The sequence below is a fragment of the Sus scrofa genome, chromosome 3, assembly GCF_054392235.1.
Source record: "Sus scrofa isolate SSC_HxYL_T2T_F1_AM1 chromosome 3, Sscrofa_HxYL_maternal_Yorkshire_Landrace_v2.0, whole genome shotgun sequence".
Classification (NCBI taxonomy): Eukaryota; Metazoa; Chordata; class Mammalia; order Artiodactyla; family Suidae; genus Sus; species Sus scrofa.
The window spans coordinates 139,396,261-139,417,379 of NC_139385.1; the positions used below are offsets into that span (position 1 = coordinate 139,396,261).

The window sequence follows — 21,119 nt, forward strand, 5'->3', positions numbered from 1 at the left end:
GTTGAGCTCAAACCCAGTCACACCTCCAGTGGGATTTGAACCCAGCCGGAATTCGGACTGGGACTCGAACCCATGGTCTTCCAGCTTAAATTGCACACCTGGTGTCGGGACTTACCGAAGCTCAGGTTCCTTGTGTCTCAGCACAGAAAGAATTCCATGAGAGACAAAGGGAGAGGTAAGAAGTGGATTTATTTAGAGAGATATAGACTTTCTATACTCAGAAGGGCGGTAGGTCTCAAGAGGCAAGAATGCACTGAAATACGCCAGGTGGTGAGTTTTTATAGGCTGGGTCATTTCATAGGCTAATAAGTGGCAGGATTATTCCAATCATTTCAGGGAAGGGGCGGGGACTTCTCAGAATCAGGCCACCGCCCACTTTTCAGCCTTTTACAGTTGCCTGGGAACTGTCATGGCGCCTGTGGGCGTGTCCTTGGGATGCTAATGTATTACAATGAGCGCATAACGAGGCCCAAGGGCCTCTGGGAGTCGAGGCTTCGCCATCTTGGACCCAGCTGGTTCCAGCCAGTTTTCGTCGCCTCCTCTGCCGCGTTCAAAGCTGTGCCCGGCCCCTTGCCCTCCTGCCTGGTTCTCCCGCCCAGCTTTGTAGTTCTGGAAGATTCCTCCGGCTCAGCGTGGAGAGAGCGGACCCGAGGGAAGGAAGACGGAGGCGGGGAGCCCAGCTCGGGCGCTGCGGCACCAGCGAGAGCAGCATGCGGGTGAGAGCGCTGGGGCCCGGGCGCCCGAGCTTCTGTCTTCTGGAAGAAGCGGGGCCCCCGCCGGGGGTCGCGGGTGGCCGCTCCGGCGCGGGCGAGGTGCTTGGGGGGCGCCACGCAGGGGTGTGCCTTTGCTGCTGGGTAATCAGACGCGGCTCTTTCTCTAAGGTGGTCAGACGCTCTCCTTCGGTGGGGCTGTCATTGCGAAATGTCCCAGTCCCCCCGGGGTGATGGTTGGCCCCACTCTCCGGTGGAGAGAGAACCAGGACGGCCAGGCCGGTGGCCCTCGGGGGGCGCCGGGACCCGCGTACAGAATCATCTCCTCTCGAAGGGAGCTGCGGGGCCTGCTCTCCGCGCCCCCCCCCGCTCCCCCAGGATCTGATTCCCCCAGATTCCCCGGCTAGCTGTGCCTAACCACGTCCCCCCAGCAGCTGAGGAGAACCCCGCCGTGTGGCCAGGCCACTCAAGATGGTTGTCGTCCTGCTCCCTGTGTGTCCGCTGCCCCCCCGACGGACCTTGCTGTGTCCTCGCCCAGCCCCCAGCTAGTGATGGCTTATCGGAGAGGCCCCTCTGCTGGTTTCCCTGGTAACTGATGAGCAGCCTGGTGTAATTCACCCCGTGATTGGCAATTTCCCCTTCCCCTGGGATCGAAGGCTGCCACCCAAGGTGGGCGGCTCTTTTCTTTGGTCTTAAAGCTGGGTAAGCCCAGGCCTAGGCCTGGGGGTGCGGCCCAACACTTGCAATTCTGGTTTGAGGGGGATGCTGGAGGCAGGTCCTCAGCAGAGGTAATACGGGGCGCATCTCCAGAGCTGGTGAGCACTAGGGGCACGTGGGCACTTGAGCTCCCAGAGGGGAGTGTCAGAATTGTATCTCCATCACCAAGTGCCTGGGCAAAATAACTCCTCACGGATGCTTGTCAAATGAACCAATGAATATGTTTCGTGCCTTAAAAATTGATCAGCGCGTAATCCACCACATCCACAAAAGAAGAGAAGCAAAAAAGAAACCCCATGATCATCACAATGAATTCAGGAAAAGCAGGTGGCAAAATTCAGCATCAATTTATGACCAAAACAAATCTCAGCAAACTAGAAATCAGAGGGAATTTTCTCAACCTGATAACGATCCCCATGCTGACAGCATTCTTTTTTTTTTTTGCTTTTTAGGGCAGTACCTGCAGCATATGGAAGTTCCCAGGCTAGGGGTCGAATTTGAGCTACAGCTGCCAGCCACAGCCACAACAAGGATGGATCAGAGCTGAATCTGCGACCTACACCACAGCTCACGGCAATGCTGGATCCTTAACCCACTGAGCGAGGCCAGGGATTGAACTCGCATCCTCATGGACAATACTCGGGTTTGTTACTGCTGAGCTAGAAAGAGAACTTCTAACAGCACTCTTAACGGTAAAAGGCTCAAGGCTTTTCCCCTACGGTGAAGAAAAAAGAAGGCTGACTGCTATCACCACTGGTATCCAGTATCACCCTGGAGGTCCTAGCCAGAGCAGGAAGGCACAGAAGAAACAAATAGCATATAGAATGGAAGAGACAATCCTATTTGCAGATGAGAAGATTGTAGAAATTCTCTTAAGGATCTGGTGTTGCCATGAGCTGTGACGTAGGGCGCAGATGCAGCTTGGATCCTGCCTTGCTGTGGCTCAGGTGTAGGCCCGTGGCTACAGCTCCAGTTCGACCTCTAGCCTGGGAACCTCCATATGCTGTGGGTGCGGCCTTAAAGAAAAAAAAAAATTATAGAAATTCTCAAAGAATCTATCCAGAAGTCACTAGAGTAAGTTTTTTCAAGGCCGCAGAATACAATATCAATATATAAAAGCTAACCAATCATATTTCTGTGTTTTAGTAATGAACAATTTGGAATTGAAAAAAAAAGTACCTTTAGAGTTCCCATTGTGGCTCAGTGGGTTAGGAACCTGACAGGTATACACGAGGACGCAGATTTGATCCTTGGCCTCACTCAGTGGGTGAAGGATCCGGTGTTGCTGCACGCTGCAGCATAGGTCGCAGATACGGCTTGGATCCCACGTTGCTGTGGCTGTGGCGTAGGCTGGCAGCTGCAGCTCTGATATGACCCTTAGCCTGGGAACTTCCATGTGTTGTGGCGGGGGTGGGGGGCCCTAAAAAAATACAATTAATTAAAAGGAGTTCTCTGGTAGCCTAGTGGTTAAGGACTCAGTATTGTCACTGCTGTGGATCAGGTTCAGTTCCTGGCTTGGGGACCTCTGCATGCCACAGGTGTGGTCAAATAAATTAATAAAAATAAAACGGCACCCTTAAGAAGTAAAACATACAGGTATAAATCTAATAACATATGTGCAGAATCTGTATGCTAAAAATAACAAAACATGGGCTGTGTGCACATGGGACCTGGTTAAGGGGCATTCAAACTGGCATCATATTTAATGAAATGTGTTTGGGGATTTGCAGTCACATTTGTGCATATTTAAGATAGTTCTAGCTGTTTCAGTATAAGTATGACATCCAGGAATAATCGTATTATCCACTTACACAGCATCATGACCCAAGGTGCAGGTTTGTAATAAGAACGTGTCCTCTGCGCACAGCACTGGGAGGATGTGTGTCGCCACTGATGCAATGAGGTTTGGGTACACAAAGCCAGCTTGTCTTCGGGATGGGTTTCCAATTATCAGATGTGTGTTCATTTCTATGATGCCTAATGAAAATAAAATTCTCTCCTCTTATTAAAGGAACATGTTTGATCATGCAGCATATTCAATTACGAACACATCAGAATCTTTTTTTTTTTTTTCCTTTTGGATGACTGTATCAGAGTTCCCTTGAATATATTTGTGTGTGAAGTCATGTGTTTCATGTATTCTGGATAATCAGGAATAAAGAACCACAATTAAAATTTTTTCAGTCAGCCGTATTAGAAGAACGGTTGAATTGTTCTTCTGTTCCTCTGCCGTAAATGATTTTATAAGATTGCCATATAGGAAAACACAAAAAAGTAGGGGAAATATTATAGAAGTAAGTTAGGCATTCAAATAAAAATATTATGGTATTTTTTTCTGGGTTTGGTGATGTTTGTAACATTGATTGCTTTTTGAAATTTGAAATTTGTTGTGATTTCTTTTATATATCTGTATGTCTATAGCCTTAACTTATTCCCAATTCTATATTTATAATTTTTTTTTTCTTTTTATGGCTGTACCTGCAGCATATGGAGGTTCTTGGGCTGGGGGTCGAATTAGAGTTGAAGCTGCAGGCCTAGGCTACAGCCACAGCAACCTGGATCTGAGTCACGCCTTTGATCTACACTGATGCTTGCAGCAATGCTAGAATCCTTAACCCACTTAGCGAGGCCTGGGAGTGAATCTGCATCCTCATGGGCATTATGTCAGATTCCTAACTTGCTCAGCCACAAGGGTGACTCCTGTATAGTGTTTTATTATTTTTCTTAATAAAGGCATCTGAAATTGTTCAAGTTTTAGGCCCCTCCCAAAATCTACCTATATCTGACCAGTACGCTAAAGGATTGCAGAAAATGTAACAATACATATTTTTTTTTTTACATAACCACATGCATTTTATTTATTATTTATTTATTTTTTAAATACTCAAATGAATTTATCACATCTGTAGTTGTATAATGATCATAACAATCTGATTTCATAGGATTTCCATCCCACAGCCCAAGCACATCCCCCCACCCCCCAACAATACATATTTAATTAATATAAAAGAAAGCAAGAAAGAAGAAAGAGAATGTAAAAGATGTGGGACAAATAGGAAAAGGTGATGATGAGATGGTAGCACTAAATACAGCAAAAATTACATTAAATATAAATAAACTATGCACAATTAAGTTTCAAAAATTGATAAAATGGGTTTTTAAAAAACCCAACTATATGTTGCTTACAAGAGATAAATCTTAAATGTAAGGCTATTAATGCTGAAAAGTAAATTTGGAAAAAATAATTCAAACAAAATATAAATTAATTTAGCTATATGAGCATGGCACAAATAGACTAAAAAAAAGAGAACATTATTATAACCTTATACCAATAAATTTGGAAGTTTCAATGAAACGCATAAATTCCTAGAAACCCACAGTTTACCAAAACTGATGCAAGAATAAAGAGAAAATCTAAATACTTGAACACTTAATTTAAGAACTTTGCACAAAATACACTCCATGTCCAGATGGCTTCTCAAGTGAATGCTAGCAAACATTTAAGGAAGAAATATCAATTTTATGTATGTATCTCTTCCAGAAAGCAGAAAAAGAGGAAAGATTTCTTCAGGCTTTTATGGGCCAGAAAAGTAGGCAAAACTAATACATGGTTTGGAAGGAAGATCAGGTTGGTCATTGGGAAGGGCCAGAAGAATAGCTTCTGGGGTGCTTTTAAGGTTCCAGTTCTTGTCCTAATTGGGGGTTACGTGAGTGTATTCACTTTGTAGTAATTCATCAAACTTGTCCTTATAATATGTGCACATTTTTGTATACGTGTTGCCTTTCAATCTAAAGTTTCAATATTTTGGCTATGCCACTTTATAACTTTATAATCTTGGGTAACTTTTATAATCTCTCTAGGACTTCTTTTTGTTTATATGTTCATAGAATGGGGATAATACTGATTTCTATCTTACAGGGTGTGAGAATTAAATAAGACATGTTTCATAAATAAGCGTTTTGTGACTGGCCTGTGCTAGATGGCTCTTAAATATTCAAAATTATTAGGTACCAAGGACACTTAGTAGTGGAACTGGGAGTAGTCCGGATAGAATACTTTTCTGATCATACATCCTATATCACTGGGCTGCTTATTAGCTGACTTGAAAGGCTCGTTGGATTTACGTGGCCTTTGCTGAGCGTGATCGTAGATGATCTGCACTCTCAGCTTCATTTTTTTGCAAGAGATCAAGCATCTTCATACCGCTTCGCAATTCCTGCGTGTGCTCTTTGGAATCTCATGTATCTTAGTGTATCGACCCCTCACGAAAAATGAAAGTAAGCCCCAAGTATTCCACTCAGCATGTTAGAAATGGTCCAGGGCGCCGTCTAACATCCCAGATAGGAGGACCTCCTGCTGAATGAGTACCTTGGGCCGGGATTACACAGCCACCCAGTAGCTATCAAGTGACTGGACCGGAGTTAAATAAAACTACATTGTTTAGCAGGACTCCTTTGAGTCCCGCAGCAACCGTGATCTCATTCAGTGGCATAAAGAAAAAAAATTAAAAACACACCAGCTCCTAAACAGAATGTTTGGAAAAGTACTCAAAGATGAAGCAATTAAAAGGAGAGTCGTATGTCTTACTAATGAGCACATCAGTGGACTTCTGTCCAGTAGCTTTTATCCCGGTGCATGCGTTTTTGGATGTGAATCAGCGGTTCTTGAATCTTAATTAAATCAGCCAGCAAGAGATAATGAGCGGCAGTGATGACAGGGCCCTCTTACATCATCTCATTTTTTTATGGAATCACACCATCTGAGATGGACACGGGAAAGGCCTTGCGTCCTACTGAGCTCATTATCAGGAAATCCACTGATGCTACCAAGAGTCTGTATGCAACTTTCTGTTGGGAAAGAAGATTGATTGATGAACTGTTCCTTTGAATCACCCGCGGTAGGTTAATTTTGTCATCAGCTGTGGTAGGCAGCTGAGAAAGTTGGAGAAAGCACGAACTTTGGAGGAATACATCCGGATGCAAACCCTGGCTTAGCCACCACGGCGTGTATCGTCTCGAGGAAGTCATTTGCCTTCTCGGCCCCACACAGTTCCTTTTCTGTGGACTAGTACTACAAAAAGCACAAAGAGGCTGGACTTCACGGAGGCCGTTTGTATTCTATCTTATAGGGCACACTGAGCGCAGTGACACATGGTAGGGCTTCTTTCAGCCGAGTAAGAGTGGTGGGGGACACACCATGACATAGAGATTCTAACTGTCCAAGCAGTAATGAAGTTGACGTCTGGGGACAAAGTTCAAGCTCCTTCCATCAGTAGGGAGGCTCTGTTAGTTTACTAGAATCGTTCGATTATTTATTTCATTCCTTTTTGCTTTATTTTCAGCACTCTCATAATGGTAAATAAATCCATACAAAAATATTTTCTTCCTAATAACCAAAGGAATGCAATTAAAGTAAGCTCCAGGGAACTTTTACAGTAAATTATCAAATCATCTAAAAAGTAATAAAAAGTAATAATGCTCTATGCAGGTAAAAGTATGGTGACAAAACCGGAACTTTCAGCCAGAATATTGTGTAACCTCATTAGAAAAATATTGATGTTTGTTCACTGCCATGTTCTCTAGTAAAACAAAAGCTATATGTAACTAAAATATCCAGCTACAAGAGGCTGTCTGAACAATTACATGTCATCAACATGAAGACTTTGAAAAATGATCATTTTAAAAAGTATGTATAAACATAACAACATTTAACAATATAAAAAATTTTAAAGCAGGGAGTTCCCTGGTGGCTCTGGGTTAAGGATCCGGCATTGCCACTGCTGTGGCACAGGTTCAATCCCTGGTCCCCAGCATTTCTGCTTTCTGCTTTGTGGAAAATTCATATATGGCCAAAGAGTGGAAACCATATGTGAAAGGCAAATCATTTTTATATTAGGATGGTGAAGTTACAAGTATTACCTCACAGATTGACTTACATTGTTTTTGAAAGAGAACAGTCTTGAGAACTTTGATCTCCTGCTCGTCTTTCTTTGACGTGTATCTTACTGTCCTATAATAGTAAAGGTCACTGAAGAAATTACTTTCACCTGGTATGATGAGCTGGTTAGATAATGTGGGTAACATTTAAGCAGACTTTATGGCCAAAATCTAAGCCCAGTGAGTTGAAAAGAAAACCTTCTGGATAAATTGTTCACATTTTAAGTTACACTTCTTTGCACTCCGCCTCCATCCTACCCGGAGTTAAAGGCTGTGGAACTTACTAATATGGGTAGTTAACTGTCTTAGTAACAGCTAACTGTAAGCGTGCTCCTGACTCTGTTGACAGTTGTGAAGTCGGTTTTTAACCTTGGATTGTTATTTTTACCTAAAGTACCTGAGGCTTTGAATGTGGATGTGCTGTAACCTGGCTAAAAATAGAGCAAAATTAGATTCCCTTGCCAGACCACCCAGGTGTTAAGGAAAATAAGAAGCAGGGAGGCTGCACACACCTCCTTCCAAAAACATCGTTATGCAGAGGAAAGACTTTTTAACACGACCTGCCATCCTAGGGGGCAAAACACTTGACCATGACGACATAATACCGAGATTAATTTTGTTTGTCTTCTCATAGCTGAATTTGATTTAGTTCTGAGCTTTTACCCTCAGCATATTTAATGAATAGGTAAAGTCATGTTACCATGATTAGCTCTTATTTATGAGAAGTACTTTCAGTCTCTTAGCAAACTTAGATTACATAATGCAATGGCTACCGTTTCATAATCATTCCTCACTGTTAGCCTGGGGTCTCCTGCTAGTCCGGAGGAGGGTAGAACCCGGCCACAGCTATGGTCAGTAGATGTCAGTGTGTTTTGTCCAGCTGCTGTCCTTACTCTGTCCTCTTTGCTGGAAGAATCCCCGTTCCCTCCAGGTTTCCACCATGCCCTGTACGCTGAAGGCCCACCTCTCTCTGTGCTCAGGCTTCGCCTCACGTAGCACAGCCAGTTTTTGGCTGGACCTCTCCTGAAAGTCCCGTGGACAACTTAAGCTTCATCTCTCTGACCCTGGTTCCATCTTGATCTCAAACTTGCTCTTTTTCTGTGTTCACGTGTCACTTGGTACCTGCCACCATCCACCCACCTTCCCCTCTCCCCTCCAGCATCACCTCCTTCTGAGACACAGCATAACTCCCAAGTCCGTCTGGTTTGACATCCTGCATAGTCCAGCTCAGACCCCTCCTCTCCACGGCCACTGCTGCCTGTTCCTCAGGTCAGCTTCCTCCCTCCTCTGCCCGCACTGCTGTGGCCAGGCCTGCTTTATGGCATACGGGGACCTGGGCAAATACGTTTTTGCAGGGCCCTGTTTATATGCACAATTTGACGAAAGCTGTATTAGAGAATTCAGGGACTGTACAGATTTGAGTGGTTTACTAACGAAGATTTAGAATACCGGTAGAAAAGGGGTGTTTGTGTTTTGGTTAATGCTCTGGTTGGTGCCCGAGGGGAGTCTGTAGAGTCCAGGTACCGCCTCCTCCTGCCCAGGCCCCGGAAGCCGTGTCTTCATGCTCTCTGTCAGGGGCACCTTTGCTGCTATTTCACACTTCCCGGCAGAAAAAGTAGCAACCCTGCTCTTGCTTGCAGTGCCATGGCTTTCCAGTCCTATTGGTATTAAAACTAAACCTGCCCCCACGTGCCCTGATTATTTGTTTAGTGCTGGGGCATCATTACTCGTGATGCTGCATCTTCCCTTACGGCCCCGGTGAATATTGGCTTCCAGCGACTCCCTCCAAAGCTGTCACTGCACATTGTTTATGATGTCTATGGATGAAAGTCTTAGACAGCGAGCAGAAAATGCTTTCTGGTCATCTGAAATTCAGCAGTTGAAACGTTAGCGCGTCAGTGCAGAGCAGTGTGTCTGCTGGACGCTCGAGTCTTGATCTCCTTGGTTAGCAGTCGCTGCATCCCTAGGAGGTGACATCTTTCATCGCTGACTTCACTCCCGCCTTCTGCAGTCGCCAGCAGTGGGGGCGGGGAGAGAGGACAGTGGCGGAATGAGTGATTCTTTTCATCTGAAGAATACCCATCCCTCACCTGGCATGGCTCAAGACTGGCCTGTGACTGCAAAACGTCACCACGTGGATGGAGGCAAGAGAGGACATCATTGAAACTGGTGTCCAAAGAGGACGTGGACCTGTGGCTACGGACGTGGTGGAGTGAAGGTCTGAAAGCCCTTGGAGAGGAGAGGTGGCGCCAACCAAGACGACTGCCCCTCGTGTGGCGCAAGTCCTGTGGAAGGCGGGACACCCCTGTGTGGCCAGCAGTGGGGTGTGTTGGTGCAGGAGGCCGCCCCATCCCTGCATCCTGGAGCCTGTAGACCAGAGGCAGCATGGCAGCTGGAACCTAGAAAGGCAGGAGCTGGTATCAACCATGGACTCGCGGTAGCCCAGAGCCCGGAACGTGTCCTGTGTGCACTGGGAGTGAGGATCAACCCAAATCAGCACATCAGCACCGTGCCAGGGGCCCAGTCCCACGAAAGAAGGGCCAGGCTGGCCAGCTGGAGCCATTTGTTTGCCAGGCCCCTGTCCTAGTACCTGGGCCCTGGGAGATGACGCCATTGACGTAGTCGGGCACAGATGCCACAGGGCATCTGGTCAACCTCACGTGCACGCTGGCGGGTTGGAGAGGATCTCAGAGGAAAGAAAGGAGGGCTGGGCCCACACAGTTCCTGGTCCAGGCTGAGGGTACCCCTCTCAGATGGCTCTGCAGATCCCAGTCAGTCCCGGGTACTGGAGGGGAACCTAGAAAACTTGGAGGAAGGCCCTCTGGAACAGAGGCCCCCGAGGCTAAGGGACTGAGTTAGGGGCCCTGCTTGAGCAGATCTGAAGGCAGGACGGGCGGCAGCTGCCACCTACCTGGGCTCCTGGCCTACACGTGCACCTGTTATGCTGTGATTCAACTCTCAGTTCAACATGGTCTCCTGTTCCTCAGCTGCTGTTCATCCTCGGCTTATGGGGTGCCCCTGCCTGACAGCCCTTTCCCTTCACCTCAGCTTTACCTGGACAACTCTCGCCATGATTTAAGCTTTCATTCAGAAAGCACTTTCTTTAAGAAGGCTTTGCTGGAATTGCAGTAGTGGCACAGCAGTAATGAACCCAACTAGTATCCATGAGGAAGCAGGTTCAATCCCCGGTCTTGCTCAGGGGGTTAAGGCTCCGGTGTTACCCTGAGCTGTGGTGTAAGTTGTAGATGTAGCTCGGATCTGGCGTTGCTGTAGTTGTGGTGTAGAGCAGGAGCTGTAGCTCTTATTCAACCCCTAGCCTGGAAACTTCCACATGCTGGATAAAGACCTCGCACCACTGTCTCTGCTGGGTGTCATGAAGGTGCCACTCACCACAGGCGTTGGCACCCACCAAGACTCCAGCTCCCCCGCCCCCTCCCCACATCCTGCTGCTAGCACTTTCCATTCACCTTCACGGTAAAGTTGAAGGTTCAGAGCTCAACAAGAGTGCGTGTAAATTCTCCCCAAAGGGTCCCTCTTTGAGCACACACTCCCTCTGGATGCGCCCGAGCAGGAATGAGAGGTTTCTAGGGTGATGGGATAAGGGTCTTGGCTGGACGCCCCTTAGAGGATTCTGTGCTTTAGGATCACAGACTAATTAACAGAAGGGTTGGGGGGCTGGAGCTCTGGCCAGCTAGGTAGCCACGTGCTGCTTCTGTGGCTCCAGAGCTGTGCACGTGCTAGAACTCAGCTAAGTTTGGGCGGCCCTAAAAAAGCAAAAGCAAAAAAAAAAAAAAAAAAAAAGCCTTTCCTCATCCCTTTGCACAGGGAAGGCAGCCCCTCCTGCAAGCTTATCTTTATCACCCCACTCCCCACGTGGTCTAAAGATACTGTGTTTCAGAGTCAGTTTTCCCAACAACTTGGGATTTCCTTAAAGTCAGGGGTTTTTTCCATTCATCTTTGTATTTTTAGTCCCCTGCAGAGTAACTGATAACTTGTGTTCAAAAATATCTTAACTGAATAAGCGATTAAAAAATGTATGACGAAAAAAAAAAAAAAGACAGAAAAAAAATGTATGAAGGTCATGACACTCTTTTAGAAGCAGTCATGGGGACGTTTTCATTGCCTTGTTGTCATTTTAAAACATCTGTTTGAAATGTCCTTTGCCGTAAACATGACGTATCTTCAGCTCTCGTGATCTCTACCTGGATCGTCCTGGGATTGAGAACTTGGGTACTTCAGGGTCCAGCCCTTCCATTGTTTCAGCAAGTAGACGGTGCATGGAACACAGTTACAGGACTGGCGTGTCCGTGAGCAGGCGTTAATGTATCACTTATTACTGTGGTGGGGGGACTTGACTTCCAATTCTTGGTAATATGGGCTGTTTTTCAGGCCCCCAAACGAAAACCAACTAAAAATATAGAAAAGTTATTATCGAAAACCCTATCAGTCACCAGAGACCTGAAAAGATAGTCAAGAATGGAAATCTAGAAACAGATTGGCTAACTTGAACTTTTTTTTTCTTCTTGGCCTCATGGTGTAAGAAGAGAGAAATCAAAGCCCAGCTCTGCACAGGGTGGGATTCTAAGAGATCTTCCCAGCATGAGCGGCCCACCCCGCTGAGGTCCCCTTCAGGGTAAGACTGAACCGGAAGTCAGCCAGGTTAGGCAGCCAGGCTGCCGTTGCCTGGTTCATCAAGGAAATTCCCAGGCCATAGCCGTGGTTTGAAATGGTCCCATGTTGGAGTTCCCGTCGTGGCGCAGTGGGAATGAATCCACCTGGGAACCATGAGGTTGCAGGTTCGATCCTTGGCCTTGCTCAATGGGTTAAGGATCCAGCGTTGCTGTGAGCTGTGGTGTAGGTCGCAAACGCAGCTCGGATCTGGCTTTGCTGTGACTGTGGTGTAGGCTGGCAGCTGTAGCTCCGATTAGACCCCTAGCCTGGGAACCTCCATATGCCGCGGGTACAGCCCTAAAATGACAAAAAGACAAAATAAATAAAAAAATAAAATGAAATGGTCCCATATTGGTCATGCCTGCAGATGTCTGGAAAAGCAAACACAGACCCTCTAGATGAAGCACCTTCATGACCGTCATCAAATTTTTCTTAACAATACATTTCAAGTCTAAGGCACAGCACAGAGTCAAACATCCAAGTGTATGATGAAGCAAACAGCATGTGAGAAACGTCTGAAAAAATGCACTGCAGAGACGGACTTTCAAATACTGTTAGATCTTGACGTTTCTGGACATGGGCTATAAAATAACCATGCTTACTGTGTTAGGCTGAATGATTGCCCCCTCCCCCGCCCCCACCCAATGTCCGCATCCTCGGCAGGCCTATTTGGCCGTGTGGATCTGAGAATTATTCTCAGGAGCTAATCCTATCATCTGTTTCTTCAGCTCTGCCAGTGATTTCTCTCAACGATTTAGATCCCTTTCTGCTTAAACTAGCTGGAGCGGATTCTGCTTTCTGCCGCTGAGATCCTGACCAACACAGTGCTCATTCTAATTCTCACATACCCACAGTATCTTGGTTCATCTTGGCTATGTGTGGGATTCTTGGAGTCATATGTTATTTTTTTCTGGGTGGTTTGTAGATTCTCAGTTGTCTCGCTTCCTGAGTTACAGAGAAGAACCTGATGCCAGTCTGACTCTGTTTCCTCTGAAACTGGTCCTGTGCAGTTGGAAGCTTGGAAACCTTTATCTTTAAATGAGGATGTCGTGCTAGGATGATGGTCGACCTGGGAAGATTCCCATGGACGTCACGAAGGGACATGAGGTTTCTTTAGTTGCAAAGGTTGTGAAAACTTTCCTGCAGAGATGTCTCCAGGAGGAGGAGCGCGTGGCTGTGCAGGAGCCGTGGGATCACAGGTGGACGACCAGCTTCTCAGACACCCTGAATTTTCACAGACGTGCCCATTGCTGAAGTCAGTCCCCTCGCCCACGTTGGCCTTTCTCAGGCTTTCAAAACTCCTTTCCAGCCCCTCTGGGTCCTTGTGGAAACCCAAGGGCAAGGGACAGTACACGTGACGGCAGTACCTTCCGGAGTGTTTGGGGGGACTGTTTGAGTAAAAAGCCAAGTCTCCGGGCATTTTTATTTTTATTTTATTTTATTTATTTATTTATTTATTTATTTAGTCTTTTTGCCATTTCTTGGGCCACTCCTGCAGCCTATGGAGGTTCCCAGGCTAGGGGTCCAATCGGAGCTGTAGCCACCGGCCTACACCAGAGCCACAGCAACACAGGATCCGAGCCGCGTCTGCGACCTACACCACAGCTCACGGCAACGCCGGATCGTTAATCCACTGAGCAAGGGCAGGGATCGAACCCGCAACCTCATGGTTCCTAGTCGGATTCGTTAAGCATTGCGCCACGACGGGAACTCCTCCGGGCATTTTTAGTTTAAACCATCCCTTGGAAGAATTTATGCTCTTTGGAATAAAGAAACTGTGTGAGCAGCTGCTCAAAGGTGTGTCTCCTCTTGCTTGTCTGGCTTGACCTGGAAGGTTCTTAACCTGTAGATTTATCTTCATCGATGACAGTTTTTTCTATTATTTTCTTATTCTTCTTCATCTCTTACGTTTTTCGCATTCCAGGGTTCATAGTTTTCCCTGTTAAGTCTCGTAAACTGCTCCTCGAAGCATCTTATCTTTTCCGTCATGATTTTCAACTCAGTTTTTGCTTAGTGTTTAGAGAAGCCTGGCTTCCACCTTATAAACCAGCCCATGATCCAGGCCACGGGAACACTCTTTCTCAGTTTGCTATTGAATCCCCACCCCCACCCCCACCCCCAGCAGCTTTATTAGGGTGTGATTGATATACAGCATGTGTAAGTTTAAGGTGTTCAGCATAATAGTGTGACTTACACGCATCATGAAATGGTGACCACAGTTGGTGAGCATCCGTCGTCTCATAGACACACCATGACAGTAAAAGAAAAAAAGCTGCTTTCCTTGCGCTAAGAACTGTTCGGATTTACTCTCTACCACTTTTATTTATAATGCACAGCAGTGTTAGTTGGCTTTATCAATTTGTGCATTACCTCCCTAGTATTTATTTATAACTGGAGGTCTGTAACTCTTAACTCTCTTCACCTAGCTCCCCCTCCCAACACACCCCCTTCCCCTGATAACCACAAATCTCTTTTTCTGTGTGTTTGCTTTTGCAGTGTAATTGACCTCCATCAATGTGTCAGTTCCTGGTACATGGCTTCGTGATTCCGTATTTCTATATATTTTTAAATGATCATCATGATGAGCCTAGTTTACTACCTGTCACTCTACAAAGATGTTCCGTAATTTATACTGACTGTATTCCCCGCTTTGTACTGCTCATCCCTGTGACTCATTTATTTTCTAACTGAAAGTTTGCACCTTGTAACCTCCCTCACCTCATTCTCTCCTCTTCACGTCCCCACGCCTCTAGCAACTACTTGTTTTCTGTATGTATGACTCTATTACTGTTTTGTTGTGTTTGTTCATTTGTTTTGTTTTTAGATTTGACATATCAGTGAAGTCATACAGTATTTGTCTTTATCTGACATATTTCACTTAGCTTAATACTCTCTAGGGCTACCCGTGTTGTCACAAATTGGCAAGTGGCAAGATTTCACTCCTTTTTATGGCTAATATTCCATCGTATATATACACACATAGAGATATCTATATGTATACATACACCTCATCTTCTTTATCCAGTCTTCTTTTGATGGACACCTGAGGTTGCTTCCACATCTTGGAAGTAATGTTGCAGTGAACAAGGAAATGTATGTATCTTTAAAACATTTTTAACAGTAAATAAAACTATTGAGGTATAACTGACATGCAACAAAAATGCATCATTTTAAGTATACCTTTTACAAATGTATACATATCACCACCGTGCCAGTCACTTCCAAAAGTTGCTTTATGCCACTTTGTATTCCTTCTCTTTCAACCTGACCCTAGGCAACCATTGATTTTTTTTTCTATAATTATAGACCAGTTTTTTTTCTTTTCCAGATTTTAATATGAATGAATTAATGAAAACACATTTTCCTTTTATCTGTCTTTCTACAGCATAATGATTTTGAAAATTATCCATAGTTCTGCAGTATCAGTTCACTCCTTTTTATTGCTAGATAGTATCCTACTAAATTAATATGACACTCAGCTTATCCCTCATCTTTTACAATTTTTTTTCTTTTTATGGCTGTACCTGCGGCATATGAAGTTCCCCAGGCAGAGATTGAATCCTTAACCCACTGTGCCATAGTGGGAACTCCAAATCTTTTGTTTCCTGAGCAGGTGGGAGAAGCAGGTGAAGCCCCAGCAACATTTTCCCGGCACCTCAGACATGAGTACTCACCCCATGCGCTTCTCAAGCCCCAGTGGTCAGAGCACTCAAGGAAATCTCTCAGGGTGTGACTCTTTAGAAAGCTGTTCTAATTAATAATGACCGAACTATCTGGGACATTTATACACTACTGCCAGCCTAGTAGGGCACATACCCTCCCGAGGTGGACATTTATGCTATTAACACTTCTTAGTTATAGATATACCATTAGCATCAGAGTCTTTAGAGCCCATCCCACGGGCTGTATGCTGATGTGGCTTCAAGAAAAAGGAATAGCTTTTGAATTTCTCTCAGGGCTTTGAAGGCTCCAGCCACGGAAAACTCTTCCATGGAATTGTTTTCTGAAATATGGTGGTAGAAACAAATTGGATGCTGTTTTTATGGATCAAGATAACGGGTCACTGGATTAAAGACCTAGATATGAGACCAGACACTGTAAAACTCTCAGAGGAAAACATCGGCCAAACGCTCTCTGACATAAACGACAGCACCATCTTCTCAGATCCACCTCTTAGAGTATTGACAATAAAAACAAACAAATGGGACCTAATCAAACTTCAAAGTTTTTGCACAGCAAAGGAAACCCTAAGCAAAATGAAAAGACAACCCACAGAATGGGAGAAAATCTTTGCAAATGAATCAACTGACAAGGGATTCATCTCCAAAATTTATAAACACCTCCTGCAGCTCCATACCAAAAGAACAAACAACCCCATCAAAAAATGGGCAGAAGATCTAAACAGACAATTAACCAAAGAAGACGTACAGATGGCCGAGAAACACATGAAAAGATGTTCAGCGTCACTCATTATTAGAGAAATGCAAATCAAAACCACTCTGAGGTACCACTGCACACCAGCCAGAATGGCCATCATCAAAACGACTACAAACAATAAGTGCTGGAGAGGGTGTGGAGAAAAAGGAACCCTAGTACACAGTTGGTGGGATTGTAAATCGGTGCAACCACTGTGGAAAGCAGTATGGAGATTCCTCAGAAAACTAAACATAGAACTCCCATTTGATCCAGCAGTCCCACTCCTGGGCATCTATCCAGACAAAACCAGGACTCGCAAAGACACATGTACTCCAGTGTTCATTGCAGCACTATTTACAATAGCCAAGACATGGAAACAACCTAAATGTCCATGGACAGAGGAGTGGCTCAAGAAGATGTGGTCCATATACACAGTGGAATATTACTCAGCCATTTAACAGAATGAAATACCAGTATTTTTAGCAACATGGATGGACCTAGAAATTATCATACTAAGTGAAGTCAGCCATACAATGAGACACCAACATCAAATGCTTTCACTGACATGTGGAATCTGAAAAAAGGACAGACTGGACTTGTTTGCAGAATAGATGCTGACTCACAGACATTGAAAAACTTATGGTCTCCAGAGGAGACAGTTTGGGGGGTAGGGGAATGTGCTTGGGCTGTGGGATGAAAATCCTATGAAATCAGATTGTTATGATCATTATGCAACTACAGATGTGATCAATTCATTTGAGTAATAAAAAAAGTAAATAAAAAAATGCTTTCAAATGTAAAAAAAAAAAGATAACGGGTCACATTGCTGATAATACAACATGCATACAACCTGGGTGGAAGGAGTAATTTCTAGCTCTTTTTTTCCCTCCACTGATAAAATATAGGCCTTTTAATGCCAGAAGAGCAATTTTGTTCAATTCACAGGAAATTGCGTTGGCATAAGACCCAAGACTGACTATCTGGGGCAATGTGCACATGGTGATTTTGAACATGTCAAAGTGGGAAATGGGGCTCACAGTCTTTGGAAAGTCTCCAAGCTGAGAGAAGAGCCTTGAGAGCAGTGCGGGCGTGAGGCAACTGTAGTACGACCTTGAATTTCAGACCCTTCGCGCTCTCTCTCCTGAACTTGCTGGTCGCATTGAACTAGCTTACGTTGTGAATTTCATTGATGCCCCTGAGGTTGATAGAGTTGGGGTTGGTGGTACCTGCTGGCTTGTTCAGTAAGTATCTGCCTTTCTGAAAGGAAAGGAAGGGTCCATTCCTGGTGTGCCTGTCATAACCTTGACTCTCTAGGGGCTGCCTGCATGCAGGCACTCAGGTGCTGTGGACGATAGCCGGAATGAAGGGGTTTTCCTGCAAGGAGCTCAGATCCAGCTGAGTCGCTTCAACCTCACCACCTGGGGGTCAACGGGATGGCAGTGTGACAGACGGAAAGACAGATCCTTAGAAGAGGGTGTGAAGTTAATTTAATGGTGAAGGATTGAAAAATTGTATGGCGTTTGCGTTAGAAGGTAGGAGACCATTCCAACATAAATGCGTGTTTTCCAGAACCCCGAAGCCAATCAGCTGACAGTATCCCTGCCCAGTGTGAGGTGCCACCAGGGGAAAGCAGCTTGTCTCCGCCACTCTCCTGGGGAGGGGTGGCTTAACCTCTCATCCCCTGCACCAGTGGGCCTCGCTCTGGAGACTGTGCCTACCTGCCCCCCGCCCCCTCGCTCACAGAATGTTACTGACTCTGGAGGAGGCCAGTCAGCTTCCAACCCATCAAGCTGCTAAGCAGAGCCGGGAGTCAGGCCTGCCTCAGGTCCATTTCTGCACCTCAGTAGAAATTATTTTCCTGTAAAACCCCTTTTGGGCAGCGGAGCAGCTGCAGCCTCAGTCCATTCTGAACGGGGATGGGGGCCATTGTGTCTTTGCCCTTTTCACCTACAGCCGGGAAGCTTGAGTATTTGGCCTCTCCTTTCTGTTCTCAAGATGCTTTCCCACCTCCTTCTCCTTGGGGAGCTGCTGCTTGTCCTTCTGTCATAACAGCACAGAACCAGGGGAGTCATTGAGGCGTCAGACAGCTGCAGCTGCGACGTGTGTCAGTACATCTGAACAGGACGCCACCTGCAGCTGTCAAATCCTGGCGGCAGAGGTGATGCCACTGCCATCACCTTTCTGTCTTCAGAGCTCTGCTCGCCAGCTCAGGTTCCAGAGGGCCCTACCTGGTCTGTGTGGACCACACGGCTGGACATGAGGCTGGCGGAGAAACTTTTGGTCTAGGATGGAAATTTCACTTACGGATGAAGGGAGATCCTCTTACCAACCTCAGAGCACAGAGTACAACTGACCAGTGTGGTCACATGTCCATCCAGTGTAATTGGGGGTGGGGTCCACTAGCACGAAAAGGTAAGAGAGGAGTTCTAGGTGGAGAACAGCTACCGCCTGGATGTGTTGCAGAGCCTGCTTTGCCTGCCTGCGGAGATGGCAGGTTCCACCTCCCCAGATGCCATGTTGACCCACTGGGATTGCCCCCGAATTCAGGGTGTGCGCCTCCGCTGAGCAGTCGTTATCCAGGCCTCCCCAGTTTTCGATGCCCGCTTGGAGAAGACTTGTTCTATCAGGAGGTAATGGTTAAAGGACTGACCACTGGGAAGTCTGTCCCCCTTCAGATGTTTCCCAGCTGATGTGAGCATAACTAGCCCCGTCGCTCTGGCTGCATCTTCCTCCACCTCTCCCAGGTTGTAACCACATAGGGAAATACAATGCACACACCTGCAGATTGCTCGTGAAGTGATGTAAAGTTTCAGAAGCTGTCAGATGTGGATGATGTTGGTGCAGTGAGGCTGGAGAAGGGTTGGTAGCCAGTGAAGCCCAGGGAACAAATAAGACGCAAGAAGGCTGCACGAGGGAGAAGGATTTGAATAACAAAGGGTTAGAGAAACCCTTGCGAAAATTCACGAAGCTCTGAAATATTTTTGCCAACATGCTTCTCTTTAGGATCCTTTTTTGAAAGGCAAATGGAAAATGAAGGATGTGGTTGGTTATTAGGGGGAAATCATGCCCATAAAAGCCAACATTTAATTCCTTCTCTGTTCGTTCCAAGAGATATGCCGTTTGTCATGGCAGTTATGAATGAAAGGTGTACTTTCCTTTTTCAGGATAAAGTCTCAGTCAACCTTTTTCACTATTTTCTCTAAAAAGGAAGTCCCTGTTTTATTCCTTAGTAATTATCTTCCGATGATGATATTGCAATGATGTATATTCAGGAAATATATATTTGATCTGATGCATATAATACATGACACATGAAATGACAAATAATTCAAAAATAAGCGCAAGGGTTAAAATACAGTTTTCTTCCTGGTTACTCCTGGTCAGCTTCACATTCTTGTAATCAGCACACCCAGATCTTGAGTGAATCCAGATGAACACTAGTCAGAAGTTTGTAGATTTTCTTCCTCGTTTTCTAAGATTGTAAGTGAAATTTGTGCCAACTGGGATTACTGGGCGAAGTTAAGAAAACTGCTTGAAACCTGCAGTGCTGCCTGCAATGCCTGTGTGTGTGTGTGTGTGTGTGTGTGTGTGTGCGCGTGTTTGGGGGGGAGGTTTTTTGGCTTTGTCGCTAGTTAGCTGTGAGACCTTTCACAAGTTACTCCCCTTCTCTGGGTCTCCGTTTTCTCAGCCCTAAAGTAAGGAGGCTGAAATAGATCATGGTCTCAACCCTGGTTGGCCATGCGAGTCACCTGGGGAGCAGTTCCCGTTGTGACTCGTGGGTTAAGACCCCGACTAGTATCCTTGAGGATGCGGGTTCAACCCCTGCTCTCCCTCAGTGGGTTAAGGATCTGGAGTTGCTGCAAGCTGTGGCGTGGTTTGAGGGTGCTGCTCAGATCCTGCATGGCTGTGGCTGTGGTGTAGGCCGGCAGCTGCAGCTCCAATTCGACCCCTAGCCTGGGAACTTCCATATGCCACCAGTGTGGTCCTAAAAAGAACAACAACAAAAAGTCACCTGGGGAGATTATTAACATACGTTTTCTTTTAAAATTCGAGAGTAGCCCTTCCTGTCCCTGCTTAGATCAATTAACTTGGAATCTCGGAGGCGTGACCCAGGCAAGCTCCCGGGTGATTCTAATCCGCTAGGATTTAGAATCACTGAACCTGGCCGGTCTTACCTTCTTCATTCCATGCTCAACACTGTTTAATTTTCTTAGGGTTTTGTGTTAGTCCCAGGGATGTGTGTAGGTGCAAAGGAAGTGTTTTATGGAACCCCATCCCATTCGGATTGGGTTTTAAGCCTTTGTCATAAATAGCTTTCTGATAAACACTGAAGTTGGAGGGGTGGGGGAAACAGCAGTTTTTGCCACATTTCTCGTGAACTCAGCCTTCGCACTTCACACAAATCCATGTTCCAGTGAAACAGGATGCTGGCACCTTACATAGAAATGTCCTACAGCTGCTGTGACTAAAATGAGGTGACAGACAGAGAAGGGAGTGGTAACCCTGTGATTGAAATAGCCTTTGGACTTTTCTTGGCCACCATTGGCCCTGGAGCTCCCACGTCGTTTAACTCCTCCAGGCCGTTGGAAACCGCCTGACGGACTTCTGAATGCGGACAGGTGCCTGGCAATGTCGGGTCCCAAACCGGGGCTGCTGGGATCAGTACTG

The 21,119-nt window shown here is 45.9% G+C and overlaps 1 protein-coding gene across 4 annotated transcripts in view; it reads left to right on the forward strand.

Annotated features, from left to right (window-relative positions):
- Positions 1-524: 524 nt before the first annotated feature.
- Positions 525-21,119, forward strand: part of MBOAT2 (membrane bound O-acyltransferase domain containing 2) — a 194,816-nt gene continuing 174,221 nt past the window's right edge. For all 4 annotated transcript variants that reach the window (XM_085020012.1, XM_085020010.1, XM_085020009.1 and 1 more), the window contains exon 1: positions 525-716. The gene's annotated coding sequence lies outside the window, so the exon portion shown is untranslated. The remainder of the gene's footprint in view (positions 717-21,119) is intronic.